The sequence below is a fragment of the Pristis pectinata genome, chromosome 41, assembly GCF_009764475.1.
Source record: "Pristis pectinata isolate sPriPec2 chromosome 41, sPriPec2.1.pri, whole genome shotgun sequence".
NCBI classification, from domain to species: domain Eukaryota; kingdom Metazoa; phylum Chordata; class Chondrichthyes; order Rhinopristiformes; family Pristidae; genus Pristis; species Pristis pectinata.
Window position 1 is genome coordinate 296228 of NC_067444.1, and position 19638 is coordinate 315865.

Genomic DNA, 19638 nt, shown 5'->3' on the forward strand with positions numbered 1-19638 from the left:
CCCCTCGCCCCTCAACCACAATCAGAAAGTGGGAACACAAACATGGGAATGTTTTGCATCCTGGTCCATCAGCACCTCTAAGGATTAGACATCAGCATCTGGAATGAGAACAGCTACCCACTCATTCCATCATTTTCTTCCAGTAACACCCACCGTGTTACTCGTGATCCACAAGATTATATATTTTTTTAGAAAAGTATGAAGACAAGAACTTAAAAAGTAAGAGCAGGAGTAGGCCTCTAGACCTTTCCGTCCTGCCCTGTCGTTCCATGGCTGATATGCCCCAGTTTTCAGCTTCGTTTCCCTGCCAGTTGCTCATTCCAGATTTTTAAGATATAAATCGAGCACTTATTCTTACTTTTCTTTTTCAATATTTTTATTGAACCCATGAAAAAATAGAGTACATGCATCAAAGAAGAGAATAAAAATACTACTGAATATGTTGTATTAAATCATACTTATATTACAATACTCTAAATTAGCAATCACATATAGAAGTTGGTTAATAAAGGAAAAAATGGAAATCTTTTATTAAAAAAAAATCTACTCCTACTACCAAAACCCGAAGCTGTTAGATGGAAAAAAACACAAGGAAAACCCTTTAAAAATGTAACCGTGTCGGCCAATATCTGCGTTTTAGTCCCCAAATCAGAGATTTTTAAAGCACTTCTTCTCAAATTTCTCTTTTTCTATGAAAGGAAGTTCCAACGTGGCTGAGTTTTAAATGGTTATCCACTTGTCCTGTGACTGAGACATTAGTTCCAAATTCTATTGTTATTGAAAACATCTCGACGTTTACCCTGTGACGCCCCACACGATTTGGATGTCAGGAACCAGCAACAAAAGAAACACACTGAGCATGATTTAGTGTTAAAAACTATTTTATTAATCACTACTTATGATAATACGTAAAATAAAAGTAAAAATGTTAGTATGTTAGAATTCAAAAGTGTTAAACCTCGAACGTTAACCCCAAAACTAAACTCGTCGTGTGTGTGTGTAACAAGTCCAAAACTCCCAGTTACGAAATGGTTCTTAAAGTTCAGTTCCGCAAGCCATAAGGTGAAACATGAGCAAGGGCTTCTTCAACAACCACCGTTGTCTGAAGATAAGATGTAGATGTAGAAAAACATAGAGAGAGTACATACGAAATCCAAATGTTCCACGATGGAACCCAAACGACACTCCAGTGTTTACTCGGTAGTGACTTCCTCACTCCGAAAAGCATCCGAAACGTGGTCGTCCACACACAAATAACCTGTTTCCCTCTACAGGTCAGCAACAAAGTGAACTCCACCGGATTACTTCCAACTTCCATACATGGATTTCTATGGCAAACACAGTTATTGTTTCTCATCCATCGATAGAGAAAACAAGCAGGCTGGTGTCTCTCTCCCTTCTCTCTCCCTCTCTCTCTCCTTCTTCTTCTGACTTCTTCAACAACGTCATTACGTCCTTTATCTTCTATTGACGTAAGCACGCCCCACACACACATACACACACACTCTCTATCTTAAAGGGACTTTCACTGAGTCCGTAACATGGATGTGTCAGTAAGATTTCCACTCATTCTTCAGAACTCCAAGGAAAATAGTTTTTTAGCGCCCCTTGACGGGCAAACGTCTCGTTTCCTGAATTAGTGCAGTGAATCTATTCTCGACTGCCTCCAATGCCGGTATGTCACTTATTATGTAAGGAAGGGGCCCAAAACCATGCACAGTTGTCCAGGTCTTTCTCCACCAATACAGTATGCAATTGTAACAATTATGAGCTTTCTAACCACCGACCCTCTTGCATTAAAGTCCAACATATCATTTGACTCCTCAACAAATACCTGCCACTGCGTGCACAAGACAGTTGGAATATACAGTCTTGACGGAGAATGGATAACGCTGTCACTGTGCCGAGCATTCAGACTATCGTATCTTGTTCCCCAAAGACGGACTGAACGCCCTCGGGTGAAAGGAATGAATTCCTCTCAGACGTGTCACCGTTCCACAATTGGTTATGATAAGTGGAAAACATGGATTGATAAGCGATAGGTAGCACAGCGTTGTGTGTTTGGGGGGTTGTGGAGGGTTGGTGGGTGGCGGTGTGTGTTCTGGTATCAGGGCTCACGTGTAATGAGCTCCCAGAGGAAGAGGTTGAGGCAGGTACGTTAACAACATTTAAAAGACACTTGGGACGGGTACATGGCAGGGAGCAGGTTGGAGGGATATGGGCCAAAGGCGGGCAAATGGAAAGAGCTTAGATCAGTATCTTGGTCGGAATGGAGCAGTTGGGCCAAAGGGCCTGCTTCCGTGTTCCATGGCTCAATGTAGTCACTGTTCAATTTGATAACGGCATCTGATCCTACACGGGGAAAAATTTGGCGGAAGGATTCACCAAAGAAATTATATATGTAATAGTTCGGGTACTTTCATTGTCCAAACTTGATATCGAGTCCAGGACGGTTCTCTTTCAAGAGGCAAATTCCACAAACATTTCTGGCGGGGTGTAAATCAACAACCCCGGTTGTAAGACAATATCTGCTGTTAAATGCGTGCAAGGGGGTTGCCGGGCTTGGCGCCGCAATGGTCCAGATGGAAATGTAACAATCTCTTAAGATTAGTGAACTCCCTTGAATCGAGAGGAAAGAGTTTGGCCAAACTTGTTCATAATTGGACTAAACTGCCGAAGGGCTTTTGTTTGATTTCAAAAGAAAGGCAGCTGCCTGTCCCGGGACAGGTGAAAAATGTTGTGTAACTCGTCCTGCATCGGGCAGCATCGTTCACACAAGCGCGGAGCTCAGAACCTCCCAGAACCACGGGAGAATCAAATTCATAGCTTGGGACTCGCTGAATTAAACAGAGAACATCCACCCCATTAGTTGGGATGGAATAACAAGGAGACAACTTGTGAGTTCTTCACGGAAATCCAGGCATAAACTACTTGCGGCCGTGAGGTAAGGCTCACGCAGCCTCTGATATTCCTGACTGGGTTTCCTCCATTTTCCCCACTGCCCCAACTCCCCCTCCCCCGGGCCGGGGATCCGGTCGTTCAGTGAGGTTGGGTGCAACCGGGTCTGGGGCAGTCCACCTGTAATCCGGGCCGGGGACTTTTCCATCTGTCATGTGCGACCGACTCATTCGTTATCGGAATATTTACGGATGTAACCGAGCGGCCTCGGGACCTGCAGCTCAGACTACACTCTCCGTGCAGGCTGGTCACACAGGTACAGGTCAATTATCGCTCTCTCGGGAATTCAGACCGTGGTTGCCCGGTACCGCACTTGTGCCGTCCACTTACAACGTGAGAGGGTGATTTATACTGAGTCTGTGTGAAAAGCATTTCTCATACTGTCGGGACATTTGAAATCCCCCACGGGGGACGGTCCCGTCACCCGTTTCTCGTTCCATCAAAACTAACTACTCCAAAAACAGGAAGTCCCTGGGGTATTATAGTGAGGAAATCGCAGCTGGGCATGCCACAGATTGATTTATTTAAGGAAATACTTAAAATTATTGGAAAACTGCATATGATGGGAGTCTGAGGTATAAACAAAATGCTGTAAACTCGCAGCAAGTCGGGCAGCAACTGTAACGGGTAACCTTTCCTGTCCAAGACCCCAGGTAATGTTATTTGTATCTAGTTATGTGTTTTACTGCTCTTCCCTGCAGCAGAAAGGGTTAAATACAACATTAAATCAATGTTTTTCACAGTTGAATGTGACCGTGGCTTGTCCAACCGGTTGCATTTGGTTTCAGCAGAAAGGCCGCTGTCTGTTCTGAGGAATGTGCGGGTTGGAATCCGTCCTGTGGACAGGCAGCTGCTTGCACACAGACTCTGAGTCTCACTGAGAAACAATTCCACCTCCCAAGTCACTCAATGATGCCTTACCTGACTGGGTGAAATGAAGTAAGAAGGACATGGCTTTTATATCTACGCAGAGACAAAGCATTCTAGGGGATTTAAGGTAAGAATCATTCGGCTTCCGATTTTTATTTCCATTCAACCCTTTGTCGGTGTTTTCGATTAGTGATCCAGGAGACAGTGGCTTTGTTTTAAGCCTCTTCTGGCTGTGCTGATATTTGCGTTCCTGCTGTTTCCTGTTTGCACGGTTGAGATTTTCAGATTCAGAATCAGGTTTATTATCATTGACAATTGAGGTGAAATTGTTGTTTTCCACAACTTACGTCAGGATTAAGAACAGTTGGAGAACCAGGGGTCAATGCTTCAATGCAAGGGTGCGAAGAGCTGCACAGCCAACACTGGCTACTTTTTTTTTCAAAATTTATTACTTAAAATGAATACTCACACTCTTTCTTTTTGTCTGGGATGATTGTGGGTGTTTGGAACTCCTCACATCAATGACCAGCGGCAGCAACGTCTTTTATTATGTTCAACGCCTCGATTGTTGATAAGCAGTGCGGGTGAAGGGTAACAGGGAAAGGAAGGTAGGAATGCGGACTGAAAGTTTATATCAGATCAGTCATGATCTCACTGTCTGGAGCAGTAGGCTCCAAGGGCCGACTGCCCAACTTCCGCGTATTAGTATGTTCACAAGAATAGATCTGACAATTGAATTAATAATAACCAATCCAATGACGACAGACAAAGGCACATGTGAATTGTTCGTCGGCTGAATAGAAATTAAATATTAATTTAATTAAATATTCACATCCAGCTTTGGATGCCAATTCTGTGCCGCAGCTGGAGGGTGGGGGATCGAACCTGCGACTCACTCGGTGAGACGGGCAGCGCCGTTCGGGACCGAGGGACGCTCTTCCCGTTCCCTGTCACTCACCCCACATACTGCCCATCGCTCTGGAGCACGAGCTCAGACCCTTGTCATCGCCCCCGCCGAGCGGCCGAGCGCGAGCCTCCCAACCACCACCTCACCCTCCGACTGTCAACAGCCAACTCACGGGATACTTTGTTCCTATTGGTATGAAAGGATTTCAATCATTGGTTATAACCAATAGTGGAGGCGGATCCGCCGAGGGGGCGTTATCCCCCCAGACCCTGCCCCCACCACTCCCTCCCCAAACTCCCGATAAAACCCGAACAAACCTCAGAGCAAATCTGCGGCTTTTTTATTTACTCCCATCTCCCTCCGGGGATGTTGTGGCCGTTTGTGAACCGGTTTCCCCACCGACGAGTGAAGCGGTATCCTACGGCCGGAGCCCGTGAGTTGACTGATTTATCAGTGAGAGGCAAGAGGAGGCCGCTCGGCCCATTGGCTCTATACCGGCCCCCGGAGGACGGATCCACGCAGCCCCGTCCCACTCCTTATTTACCAACGGAGTGGCCACCTTCTCCCCACAAGCCTGGTCCGCTCCCCTGTTAAAGTCCTTTCCCCGACCCTATCCCCAATCATCCCCATTTGCAGCCGTCGGTTCAGCCCAGAAAGCCCGTCCTCGGGGTGTGGGAGGGACCCGGGGTCACCGCTGCTGTCTCTGTGCCGCTCTGTCTGTACCCATGTCTCTGTTTGCCTGTCGGGCTCTCCATCCGTGCCTCCCTCTCTGCCTCTCTCTCTCTCTCTTCCCCTCTCTGCCTCTATCTCTGTGTGTCTCTGTCTCTCTCTCTCTCCCGCTATTACCGTGCTGTAATATCGTACTCCCCTCTCCCCCTGCCCCTGTGCCACCTTCATCCCACACCGTTGGAACTCCCTGGCAGTGAATATTGGGATCCTCTGGGTGCCTCATCGTGTCCTGTGCCCTCCCGGGGAAACGGAACCGCCCGGTCAGGCTTCGACCCCGTGCGGTCAAGACTGATGTCCGGTGCAGGGGAACCGGAACCCGGGCAAGGTTCAGGCTCCCTCTGCCCGGGACAGGTTCCTGTCTCCATAGCTCCCGGGCTGTCCTGGCCAACAGGATGAAGGCCGCTCGGCACAGACGTGGGGGTCGCTCGCTGAGTTCCTGTCTCCCGTTGCACAGCAACGTTCAAGTCTTCCCCCTCGCTGCCGCCGTGCCTGACATAGTTACCCTGCACAAGCTGTGGTGTGCAGTGGTGGATTTAGACATTAATAGCCCCACTATCTGCCACGGGTTAATCTCCCATAATGAAGCCACATTCTTATGCGGACCCGAACGACAGGCTGTTTTTGAAACATTAAAGCAAGTTTTGAAACGAGCATTGCCACTTGCTCCCCGCCAGGCATGTGTCCCTTTTGAATTGCAGGTGTCGGCCAGTGAGGTGGTCGCCGAATGGAGCCTCTGGCAGAAGATCCAATAGCGCAGGGTCGCTAATGAATTTGCCAGCATGACTAATAGATCAGACCGCTGGATTTGCGTGTGAGCCCCAGCACACGCTGGTGAATCTCTGTCACTTATGCCGATTACACTTTCAAATGAATTGTTTTCATAGAGTTTTCTCTTCTGTGGGTTTTGACATATATGTTGGAGGGGGGGTGAATGGCAGTCCCCACCCATCCCCTCACTACTACATAACATCGCTTCCAGCGATCCCCGATGGGGTGGGTGTTTCAGGAACTGTTATTTCCCTCCCTAAAATTTCACCTCCACCCGAGTCCCACTCTCAGGGTCATTCCACAGCCGGTGAGCAAGCCGAAGGAATGTTGGTACAGGGTCCCGAATGAGCACGATTCCACCCTTTCAGTCGGCCACAGCGACTTTAAGCGAAACTGGTAGCTGGATGCCCCAGTGACCACTGCCGAAGGTGCCGCTAAGCTGGGGGTTCCCTGGACTTGGAATAGGACCCACTGGATTTGCGGTCACCATGCATACTCGTGGCTTCCCACGAGCTGGTACTATTGCTGCTTTCCAGCGATTGTGGTGCCCTATATCCACGCCCTAGATGACCTTGGGGAGCACCCGGCATACAGCTGCCACCGGGACAAGAGGGCCATCACGGAGGCGGAGAGGTTTTGGATGATAGCTTTTCCCACGTATGGCACGATCCAATTGTCCCGTGAGGTAATCCAGAGGGCCAGCGTGCTGGAGACGCTGGCCAACGAAACGGCAGCGGCACTGCAATGTACCGAAGACGCCCTGACTCAGCGGCAGAGCTGACGGCCGTCAGTATGGTCGCCCTGCAGAATCTAATGGCCTTAGATTACCTATTCGCTGCTGATTGTGGTACCTGTGCAGTGATTGGTAAGAAGTTCTGCACATTTATCCAGGATGAGTCAAGGAACTTCACCCACTTGGCTGCTCACATTCGGGACTCGGTGGCTAAAATTGAAAAAAAGCGAGGGACCAGCTACTCCAACACGACACCTCATGGGGAAACTAGTGGCTGTTTGGGTCTCTGAGGGGATGGTGGGCAACTGTCATCCACTGGGCAACTGCTCTCACTTTCGTTGTTTTTGCTGTCTGTATATTATGCTGTGCTTGTAAGGTTCTCAAGAGCACGTCTGCCTTTCAGTAGGACTGTATACTGACATATAATTTTAGGCATAGAAATGGTTATTATCATGATTGGCGATTGGTGTGACTTCCGAGGGGTGAATTGTTTTGTAGAGGGTCGTAGCTGTCAAGTGACAACACTGCTCCTACTAGGTCGGATGACAGCACTGTCCTACCTGGGCGTAAGACGCATCACTGTCACTCAAGGTTTGGTCCTGCCCCACCCATCAGTGCACACCTGACCATTGGCCTTTGTGATCGATTTGTCCTTGCTGGCAACGGGCCTTTGGCCTTTTTAAATTACCTGGGTTGGACGCCCCAGTCCTCCAGCACTATAAAGAGTGCTGCATGTCCTTGGTTTGGCCTCTTTGTCTCCGAGGGATTCACCCTGCTTCATCCCAGGCCGAGGAACGGTGAAACGGCGCTGGAGAAACCATTGGTGAGGTGTGAATTGTTTAGGGGTTCGGGACATTTTGTTAGTATCCCTGGTCGCATAGAGCTGTACTTGCACTAAGTCAAGGGGTGGCGGATATCTTATTTTTTTTTCCTTGACTGCATTTACTAATTCAGTGTGTGTGTGTGTGTGTGTGTGTGTGTGTGTGTGTGTGTGTGTGTGTGTGTGTGTGTGCGTGCGTGCGTGTGTGTGTGTTTGCGTGAGTGTGTATTTTACTCCTGTTGCAATTTTCCAATAAACTGTGCGCATGTTTCCTCAGGGCCCTGCCATTTCCTGTGCACTCTTTTCTACATTGACCTCCCAAAGTGCACACCTCACACTTATCCAGGTTAAACTCGACCTGACATCTCTCTGCCCACATTCGCAAATGGTCTATATACGGCGGAATACTTTGATAACCTCCCTCACTATCCACAACTCCGCCAAATTGTGGGTCGGCTACAACTTAATTATCAGCCCACGAAATTATATATCACGCACAACAGGTCCCGGCACTGATCCCAGCAGGACACCACTAGTCAAAGACCTCCGGTCAGCGTAACACCCTCTACCACTGTATTCTGTCTTCCGTAGCCAAGCCAATTTGGAAACCGAACTACCAATTCCCCTTCGAACCCATGTGCCTTAATCGTCTGGATCAGACTGCCACGAGGAACCTTGTCGACAGCTTCAGGAAACCCCATGTATGTACCGTCCACTGCCCGACCCCCGTCAGTCATCATTGTCCCCTCCTGCAAAAGCTCAATCATGAGATGACCTCTGCCGCACAGCCCTGCTTACTATCCCGAATGTCTGTGCTTTACCGGTGGATCCTACTTCAGGATCTTTTCCTACAATTTCCCAACCACTGATTTAAATCGAACCGGCCTGGAATTTCCAGATTTGTCTCTATTTCCCTTGTGAAACAGAAGAGCAACATTGTTGATTCTAACAGAAACAGTGAAAAGTATAACCACACTTGGCGGCAGGGAGTCACGTCGAGCTACAGGTCTGTACTGACCCGCAGGAATCTTGAGCTCCAGAATAATAGCTTCTCGCTTCCCTGAACATTCTCAGGGGTAAGGCTGATGTTGCTGTGAACTGTACATAATCCCAGACAGAAGACACACATTCGATCTAGAGACTGGGGCATCAGCAGCCTACTGAGGCGAGGGCTGCAGAGATAAGTGGGATGCGCCAGATATCACTGGGCTGGACTAATGCTTGGTCCCTGAACCAACTACTGCTGCACTGATACAAGGAAAATACTATCATATTTGCAAAGTAGGCATATGTGTATTGCTCATTCTGTGCTTGTTGTGTGAATCTCAGATTATTGGATGCAGGAGGAGCTCTGCTCCGCCGGGATAAAAGTGTAAACAAGAAGAAGAAGATCGCCCATCGTCCGTCGGATTCAGAATGGACACAGGTACGTTCACTGAGCTCCTTCTAATCAGACTTCTGTCCTGACAATTCACATGTAGCGAGGTGGTTAATAGTTCAGAGGAAGAAAATTACACCGGCGTTTAGGGGATATCGAAATGTGCCATCATATGCGGTCGTTGACCCGACTGCTGAAGAGGCCTTGTGTACTGAAACGACCCAACTGTTCCAGCACGGGGATCTGGCACCGGGAATAGTCGAATCACTCTGCTTTCCATGTAAAGCTTCTTCCGAGAAATAGAAGCAGAAGGTCCCCGGGAGGGGACCGGATGAGTGAAGCACAGACAACACGGCAGCTATTGTCGTGGGAGATGTCTTGGCAGGCCGCGATGTGGCCTACACAGTTGGTGGGAAAACCAGGTTTTGTTTTCATTTACAAAAGGCAGCACCAGATCATTCAAGCATTTCCGGGAGTTCAGGAATTGGGTGATAGGAGTGCAGTTCTGGCTTTAGAAGGGCAACAGTCAATTTATCGCTGGTTTTATGGGTTGTTGCGCAGTACAGATGAGGGGAGCTTCCTGAAATCTGTTTTATGTGGCCGTGTTAGAGAACATTTCCAGTGCGGGATGTTCTCTGCTCATTCCTGCGGGATGAGCAGGATACAGCTCATTGAAGATAAGTGGTGCTCACCAATTTATGGTCTGTTCCAACGTTTTAATGAACTAATCAATGTCTGGGCTGAGGACTAATGGTGAACAGGGACTTGTCAAAAGATGTTTCAGGTACTTCGAAGCTGAAATCGGACAGGAGAATATAAAGAAAGCAGCAGACTACTTAATCAGGGAATCAAAGAGTGCTAACAGGAGACATGAAATGCCATTGCCGCGAATCGCGTGGCATTTTCATTATTCATTCAAACATGATGGTAACTGGAGATAGTGTAGAACCGCTTATTGGCAAAAGAGGCAATTTATTCAAGCAATTACAGTGCACGGACGAGGTAGAACATGAATAATTCACCTCGGTATTTGATAAAGAGAAGGAACGGGTTTGCCGATATTCCAGGGTTTATGTTTGAGATCTTGAAGAACAGTATATTGGATACATTCCCAAGGCCTGGTGTGATCTACATCAGGTTATTACGAGAGGCAACAGAGGAGATTTCTGGCACTTTGACTTAGATCATTGCATTCTCTTTCGCTACAGTTGACGTCCCAGAGGATTGGAGAATAGCCAGTGCTGTTCCTCGTATTGAGAAGGGCAATGGAGGCATTTCAGGAAATTGAATGCTGGTGAGCCCTGTATTAGTGGTAGGGACATTATTGAAGAGAATTCTTGGGGATAGATTCCATTTGCATCTTCAAAAGTACAGATTTCGAGCTAGTCAGCATGGGTTCCTGCAGAGAGGGTCACGTCTTGTAAACGGTTGAGTTTCATGATGAGGATTGAAGGGTAGAGCAGTGCCTGTTGTATATGTGGACTTCAGTAAAGTTTTCTACAAGGTCCCTTGTGGTAGACTGATCCGGAAGAAGGCACACCAGATCCATGAAGACTTGGTAGATTGAATTCAAAACTGGCTTGGCCATAGATAATGGTGGAGGGATATTCTTCAGACTGGAGGTCAGTGACAAGTGGTGTTCCGCAAGAAGCAGTGTTGAGACTTCTGTTATATGAAATATATGAATGATATGGACAGAACCCTAAGTGGGCTGATTCGCAAATTTTCAGACGATACAAATATTGGCGGAGTTGTGGAACGTGGGGACGGCTGTCAAAGGATTAAGCAGAATATTCAGCGATTAGAAATATGGTCAGAGCACCAGCAGGTTTAGCTTGATCCGGGCATGTGTGGGGAGTTGCATTTTGGGAGGTCAAATGTAAAAAGAACGTTTTTAGTAATTGGCAGGACCCTTCGGAGTATTTATGCACAGAGGTATCTTGGGGTGCAAAGGTGCGTCCATATCTCCCTGAAAGTGATAAAACAAGGAGATAAGGTGGTAAAGGAGGCGGCTGGTAGAATTATCATCATTGGACGGGGCGTTGAGTCAAGTTGCAGCTGGATGTAAGTTTGGTCAGACCACGACTGGAGTATTGTGTGCAGTTCTGGCTGCTGCATTGCAGGAATCACGCGGAAGCTTTAGAGAGAGAGAAGAAGAGGTTTACTAGATTAAAGAGCCTTAGATATAAGGGGTGGCTGGACAAGCTTGGTTTGTTTATTAGAGCGTCCGAGGCTGAAGGGAGATGAAGAAGGAAATAAAATTATGAGAGACACAGATAAGGTAGATATTCAGAGTGTTTTACCCTGGGTGGATTTGTCTAATATTAGAGGACGTACGTGTAAGGTGAAAAGGGTACAGTTGAAAGGAGACTTACAATGCAGTTGTTCCACGGAGTGTTATGGGTGCCAAGGGCGGTGCTGGCATCAGATACGATAGCACCGTCTGGGAGGCATTTAAACACATGAGCAGGCAGGAAATGGAGGGATATTGAGCAGGTGCAACAGATGGGATTGGCTTAAATTGGTATCACGGTCGGCGCACACATGGTGGGCCGAAGGGTCTGTTCCTGTGCTGTACTGTTCTGGGTTCTATGACTGTTCACAGATCTGAACTCTGCAATCACCGCCTTCTTGTCAAACTGTGAGGATCACCAGCTATTCCGGTTGACCAGATTATACCGGGAACGACTGGAGCAGGCGATTGAAGAGGTTGTGGAGGGACTCGGCTCATGTTAACAGGGGCGGATCACTTCACTGGGTTGGAGTATCACGTAAGTGGAAGAGACATTGATACAGTGTGCATTCTTCTAAATTTATCTCAGACTGACAGACCCGGTGTATAGAAACCGTTGGGCAATGAAAAGGCCGAGGTCCGTGTGGACCAAAGGCCGCAAAGGAGTCCAGAGATGGAACCACACTGAGGCTTTATTCGACAGATACGGACTCTGATTGCTTTACTCGACAGATACGGACTCTGACAGGACTCTCGTCAATTACCTAAACACATTCATTTTTCGAAGATTTGGATATACGCAGTGATTGACAGTTGGTGATGTGAAAATTTATGGGTACTGAGTGCAGACAGGGAACCATTCTATTCACTCTATTTTTCTTCCCATCACGTTCCCAATTCTTGGCCTTAACGGCCACGGAACAGTCTATGTTCTCTTGGTGACCCCTGGTTCCCACCGTTCATATATCTCGTGACTTGTTTCTCCGCCCATCTCTCGAGTCGACCGTCACCATCATGGATGGGACCCTGCATCACTTTAATAGGCACCGGTTGACTAGTGCGTCCCCTTTGAACTATTGAACGTCCTCCATTTGATCACGTATCCCATGTGCTTCAAGGTTCAGTTACCTCCTGTTCCTTATGATTGTTTCATTTATAATTTGTAATTGGTACCACACATGATGTTAACACTGAGACTTGCAGAATTAAATTAGTAAACATAATCTAAATATGTGCAGTTAACACAGCATTAAGTAGAGACTGCTTTTCATGGTCTTGTTTTCCTCAGACACATTCCCCAATTGCCACGCGGACTGAATGGTAGCAAAGAACCACACACTAGACCTAACCCTGACAATCCTCATGACGGCTGGCAGTCCAATTCCAAGCTCTTTCCTCCGTGTTACTACCAGTTGGCCTCTGACTCCCTCACATGCGCAGACGTCCTGAAACTGTGGCTTCACCTCTCTGCCGGTTTACCAGTTGTAGTTTGACATTGGACCCCTCATGGAGCCCAGCAGTGTACTGTGAACGTGCTGCAGTTCACCTGCAGGAGCCCTGGGGATTCCCGACACTGACCCAGTAATATTTAGATCAGGAACTGTGTCAGTCCGGGTTCGGTTTCATAGTTGGTCAGTACCCGCCCTGTGACTCCACACTGTGCTCAGTGACTCTGGGGATCATGTGCCGGATCTTTCCTCCTGCTCGCTGCTTGTCCTCCCTCCGCTCCTCAATACATTCACCATTCTTCATTGCAGAGTGTGACTGAGCAATGACTGGGAAACCGAGGGAGCTCTTCCAAACTCCTCCTGGATCTGGTGATGGAGAAGGGCTCCGGGGCCCGAAGGGTGATGTGGGAATCCTTTGTGAAAATACGTCACACGTTACCGAAGCTGAGCAGAATATTGGAAGAAATAAGGGACTGTGGTACGGTGAACAACAGACTGTGTTTTACATTTCAGATGTAATGGATGCTGGTTGCACAATGTTACACAGAACTGACTTCATGTATGTTAATCTATTTGAACAGGTGATGGTCAGTTCGCCTACATGGACATAGAGCGGGGTTTATCTGAAGCGCCTACTCTCCTGAAAGGTATGTGATGGAATGCGAATCCCAAAGTCTTTACTTCACTCTGAGAATGTGAACGCCAGTCTTTAGCCGCCTGTTTAGAGTCTGTCAGAATCTGGGAGACAGGCTTTTGTTGCTGGGGTGAGCGCATAGGAAAGCATTTTGTGCGCCTCCACGTGTTTTATACACAGACGCCCCATCTGCTAGTCAGCAAGCCTCCGAGTTCTGCGTTCCCCAGCGCCGGCTGAAAATCCCGAGAATTGCCAAAACTTCAACAGCCGAATCCAGACGGTCCCAATTGGAACCTCCAACTCCAGCCCAGGAAGTCTGGCACCTCAGAGTCCAACAGTGGAGCCCAGATTTGCTGATTCCTCAGCACTGCACTGGGGAATTGCCTGAGTTTATGCAGCAGTTCCTCGCAGCAGAGGAGGCTGGAGAGGTGTGCTGGGGGTGTGCACGTCCGCGATTGGCACAGCCTGGAGACGGACACAGAAATTGTGTTCATTGTATGTGGCTCGGTATTGAGAGCTTAAACCTGAATGGAGTGTCAAGGGCACCGGTTACAACAGAAGGAAAGTGAAAGGAATCGAACAGTTGGAATTTCCCATATTTCCTGCTGGTGTGATGGATACGTACTGGAGAGTGGTCCCAAAACGTTTTGGGAGAAGAATATAGAATTAACTCTGACCAGAAAACGGCAAAGTGTCAGAGTGGGTCGGGTAGAAGGCGGGTGTGAGGTGGAGTGCATGGAGACCATTCATGGGAAGCAAGTTGTGTTCAATACCTCCCACTGCCTTGATATTCCAGGGAATGGGTTGGAAACTCTGTTAAATATCCAGGGAGCTGTCGATTAAAACAAGTCCATTCAAAAACTGTCCCTCTCCAAGAGTTGACAATATCCCAGTGAATTTCACCGACCTAATACTGTATCCGTGAGACCCCTGACCAATTGCAGTTACCTGTCTCCCACGGTATCCACTGCAGTGTTCACCAATTCAGCAGAAGTTGAGCAGTGGAGACAGTGTCCATCACCCGCCCAGTGTACGCACAGGAGTTACCTCTCCAGAACTATGTGTGGATTTGGTGCTCATTGGAGCTCCTGATAAGCTGCAATGTTCGGCAGCAGTGGACGGAGTCCCGTGGATTGAGAAAACAACAATGGTGGAAAAGATTGTTGATGTCTGGGCCACAGGGAAGATATACCAACACTTCAAGTTCGTCTTCAGTTTCAAATTCCGGGATGTAAACTCCATTACCTGTAGAATAAACCCGAGGGAATTAATTCTGAATCAGTATCCTTACATCGGGACTATCCTGGAAGAGGAATGGAATAATCCCAAAGGATTGCTGATTATATTCGATGGTTTAGATGAATTCAAGCAGAGAATCGATTTCACTGACAGTCGGAGAGACACAGAACCTCAGCAAAGATGCTGAGCAAAGAATGAGCATCAAGGTGTTTAAAATGTTTCTGCGCCATTGATCATTTTTGGCCCTGTAACTATGAGCTGCCTATTTCAGTCAAACAATGTCTTAAATTTAACAAGATTTTATTAAATAAAATATGATGATTGTTCCTTGTTCATCAGAACATACATTGACAAACTGCTTCTGTGTCTCCTCAGAAGTTCAGCGGAAACACAAGGAGACTCTGAGGGCACAAACCGAAACACTGAGAGTGAACACGATCCTGATGAGGGAGAAGGTGAAGGTTTTCCATCTGGTTGATCGATACGCTGAGCTCACGGTCATTTCTACCGTTCGAGAGAGGAGACTTGTCTCACAAGAGCTGTTGGCAAGAGGCCGGGACCACGAGGAGTGGAGAGAGAAACATCTCCGGGAAGAGCTGTAGAACATCCGGATTGATCAAATTTTCAAGAGAAGTTTTCTGAAGATATTGACGGAATCTTTCTTTGGGAAGAAATCAGGGAGTTCGGCAGCAGTGGCCGGAGTCCCGGGGATCGGGAAACAACAATGGTGCAAAAGATTGTTTATGACTCGGCCACGGGGAAGATATACCAACACTTCCAATTTGTCTTCAGTTTCAAATTCCGGGATTTAAACTCTATGAACTGTAGAATAATTCTGAGGGAATTAATTCTAGATTAGTTTCCTTACTTTTGTAACATCCTGGCAGAGGTCTGGAAGAATCCTGAGGGATTGCATTTCTATTCGATGGTTTAGATGAATTCAAGCACAAAATTGATTTTGCTGACAGTCGGAGAGACACAGAACCGCAGCACATGTGCCCAGATCCCGAGTGGTGGTGTGAAGTGTCTGACATTGTGTACAGTTTAATCCAGCACAAGCTGCTCCCAGGGTGTTCAATGCTGGTGACCACCCGTCCAACTGCGTTACATTTATTGGAAAAGGCGGAGATCAGTGTCTGGGCTAAAATACCTGGGATTTGTTGGTGAGGAACGGAAGGAATATTTCCACAGGTTTTTTGAAGATCAGACTGTGGCAGCAGCTGTTTTCAAACACGTGGAGGAGAACGAGAACTTGTACGCTATGAGCTAAACCCCTCCTACTGATGGATCCTCGGTCTGGCACTGGGACCCTTCTTCACACAAAGACACAGGGACCTGCAGCGAGTTCCCAAGACCATCACCCAACTATATTCCTAAAAACCACCGTCGTGAGATTGAAAGCTCCCGTGATGTGTTACTGAGGGTTGGTCAAATGGCCTTCACAGGACTGGCCGAGAAGAAGATTGTATTTACAGATGGAGATTTGATGAAGTACAATCTGCAGCTTTCCCAGTTCCTGTCCGGGTTCCTAATGGAACTTTTGGAGAGAGGGGATTGTGCCCGGAGCGTGGTGTACATATACCCACACCTCACCATCCAAGAGTTTGTAGCTGCACTCTCACAATTTCTTACTCCGCACCCCGAGGATATCGTAAAACTCCTTACCGAAGCCCACAGCACGACAGACGGGCAATTTGAGGTATTTCTCCGCTTTGTTGTTGGTCTATCCTCCCCAGGGTCAGCTCGGGGTCTGGAGGAGTTTCTGGGTCCATTTCCTCATCAAACAATCGGCCGAGTGATTGACTGGGTGAAGGAGGAGGTGAAACGTCAGGTTGGAAACACAAGGAATGAAGCTGGTAAAAGGAGCTTCCTGAACACACTGCACTGTTTGAGTCTCAGAACCGTGGACTGGCTCAGGCCGCACTGGGATCTGTGGAAACACTTTCATTCAGTGGATTGCGACTGACCCCGATTGATTGCGCCGTTCTGTCTCATGTCATTGGGCTCTGTGATACAATAAAACAGCTCAATCTGTGGAGCTGCCACATTCAGTGTGAAGGGCTCCAGCGGCTGGTACCCGGGCTGCACAAGTGCCTGGTGTTGGGGTAACTGTTAACCTGTTTCTTTTTCTAAATTATAAAGCTTACTCGATCTGTCTTGATTCTGTGCGACTCCCTCGCCATACTCACCCTACGGGTGCAACTCACTCTTTCATCTTTTGCCTCGGCGGGACTCTCTCCCATACTCCATCCCCAGTTCGGCACTCTGACACAACCCACCCCACCCACGGCTCATCCCCTTTCACGCACCCTACCCCCGGCGCGTCATCTTTGACGCCCTCACCCCGAGGTGTCCACTCTCCCCACAATATCGGAACGGCCACTGTCCCTCCTCGTTATACACCCAGAGAGGTCACTCTACCCCCAGCCTCGGCCAGGCCACTCTGACCACCACCCCGGCGTGGCCTCTCTTTCTCCGCCTCAGTGTAAATCTCCCTCTCCCTTCCTCAGTTGTAGTTTTGTTCTCCCCTCCTAACGCGCTGCCTGTGGGTGACTTCACCCTACCCCGCCCATGCACTCTCTCCCGCTCTCACTCGCACACTGAGACTGAAGGGGAGATTTATCAGAACACTTTATTGGCTAAATTACATACATTCTGTGAGTGACCAGGAGCTGTGCACCGAGGGGTGTAATTAGTAATTAATTTCCTGTTGTAATATCCGAGATATATCTTGTTATGTCAGACTCTGACTGGACCCCGGGTGTGAATCAGTTTGTTCCTCACTCTGTCTGTCTGTGTTTAGACTGGGTAACAATGACCTGGGAGATTCGGGAGTGAAACTGGTGTCTGCGGCTCTGAGGGACCCGGAGTGTAAAATCCAGAGACTGCGGTAAATCCAGAATGTGAGAGATTGTGTTTACAGTCACTGGGTGTCTGACATTGAACATTAATGTGGTCAGTAATTGTTGCTGTTAAACCCTGGGGATTTGCACCGCCTCCTGTCTCTCTGTGTCCCTCACCCTCACTCTCTCTTATCTCCAGGCTGGGGGATGTCGGTCTCACAGATTCTGGTGCCGAGAATCTCGCCTCCGTTCTCAGTGCAAACAGCTGACTGACGGATCTGGGCCTGAGTTACAGCAGCCTGGGAGATTCGGGAGTGAAACTGGTGTCTGAGGCTCTGAGGAACCCAGAGTGTAAAATAAAGAGACTGGGGTAAGTCCCAGACTGTGAGAGATTGTGTTTATCGTCACTGGGTGTCTGACACTGAACGTCAATGAAGTCAGTCATTGTGTTACTGAAAACCCTGAGGATTTGCACCGTCTCCTGTCTCTCTGTGTACCTCATCCTCACTCTCTCTCATCTGCAGGCTTTGGGTGAACCTTCTCACAGATTCAGGTGCCGAGTTTCTCGCCTCCGCGCTCAGTATAAACCGCTCACTGACTGGGCTGGAGCTAGGATTAAATTCCCTCGCAGACCGATCTGTACCCGCACTCCGCCGCCTCATACTGACCCACCCGAGTCTGGATCGGATCAGGTGAATGTTTGTGTTCATGTTTAATGTGATAAACTATCAGTGGATCCGTGGGATTTTCTGGTGACATTTTTCTGTGAGTGATGTTGAAACATTAACCCCAGTCCCCAGTTACTGACACTGATATGGAATCTGTTCATTTCCTCTTTATTCTTCACTCTGTTTCAGGCTATGGGGGAATCAGTTCAGTTCAGATGGACTGAATCAGCTGAAGTCGCTGCAGGGAACCAGACCCGGACTGAGGGTGGACCTGTGAACGTCCCAATGTACAGACATCCACGTCCGCCGGATGGGAATATTTTTTTCCCGGTTTCCCTCCATTTCCTTTAACCGCGCGCTCCAAATTGAAATCCCAACGATCGTAATGTCCCAGCCGGAGGGCAACCTGACGCCAGGGGTAGACATGCTTCCACGGATATCCGGCGATTGGGGGATTACACAGAGTGGTATGTCCCAGGACAGTCTGGGAAACGAGTGATCCCACTCAGTGTTCGGGGTGGGGCTGATTCCGCAACACCAGTAATGGCATTCCGTGTCCGGGGTGCGGCTTGAGTCCGGAATACAAGTGATGGAATTCAGTGTCCGGGGTGTCACTCAGTCTGGGACGCAAGTGATGGCATTCAGTATCCCTGGTGGGGCTCACTCTGAGACACCAGTAATGCCATTGAGTGAAACGGGAGGGGAATTAGCCGAGTTAGGAACCTTCCTGGACACGTTGCTGAGGGGGTAGCGGAGGAATGTTTCCTCCATTCAGCAGCCTGTGTATGTAGTAGTGATAATTTGTAAAATACCTCAGTAGATAACCCTAGACCTGCAGCGTTCTCGGACACGGCCCTGAAGTGTGATTTATAATCATTGTGCTGTTAATTTGAGTGAAGACAGAGAGCATCCGGCAACTCCTTCTGGTGCGGAATGACGCTGATAAAAGGGGCTATTTGTTCAACCTGCCGCTCAGTGTCGCTTGTCCATTCATTGTGCGCGAAGGGCACGGAATTGTAAGCAGCTTATTTTACCTGCACGTCAGAAAGTTACTCAGTGTTAAATTTATAATCGCCAAAGTGAACTCAATAAACCGTGGTCAGTTAAGTTCTGAGTTCCTGTCTGGGTGTCTGACTTGTATCTGTCTTGAGAAAAATGGGCGACCGGACAACAAAGCGGCACAGAGCGCCTGCGTTTGCAGATCAGTCCCAGTGCTTCAACAGCAGCCTCGAGCGCCCAACACTGCCAGTAGAGAAGACAGCAGCGCAACGTGAGCCCAGAGCGTCCCTCACTGACAGAACACCAGCGGTACACTATAAGATCAGCCCGCAGCGTCCCTCACCGACACAACACGAGCGGTACACTATAACATCAGCACACAGCGTCCCTCACCGAAAGAACACCAGCGGT

General features: G+C 48.3%; 2 long non-coding RNA genes across 4 annotated transcripts in view; both read left to right on the plus strand.

Annotated features, from left to right (window-relative positions):
* The window catches only part of LOC127566461 (uncharacterized), a 43615-nt gene extending 42088 nt beyond the window's left edge, over nt 1-1527 (plus strand). The window contains exon 3 of the long non-coding RNA XR_007955733.1: nt 1275-1527. This is a non-coding gene — a long non-coding RNA (uncharacterized LOC127566461). The remainder of the gene's footprint in view (nt 1-1274) is intronic.
* Nucleotides 1528-2692: 1165 nt separating this feature from the next.
* On the plus strand, nt 2693-19307 carry LOC127566457 (uncharacterized). Of its 3 annotated transcripts, XR_007955725.1 has the most exons (11): nt 2693-2944; nt 3702-3955; nt 9115-9211; nt 11769-11934; nt 13154-13322; nt 13426-13491; nt 15093-16822; nt 17521-17672; nt 17760-17930; nt 18085-18252; nt 18418-19307. It is a non-coding gene; the product is annotated as an uncharacterized LOC127566457 (long non-coding RNA). The 3 variants fall into 3 exon arrangements; XR_007955726.1 differs by lacking the exon at nt 17521-17672; XR_007955727.1 differs by lacking the exons at nt 15093-16822; nt 17521-17672.
* The last annotated feature ends 331 nt before the right edge of the window (nt 19308-19638 follow it).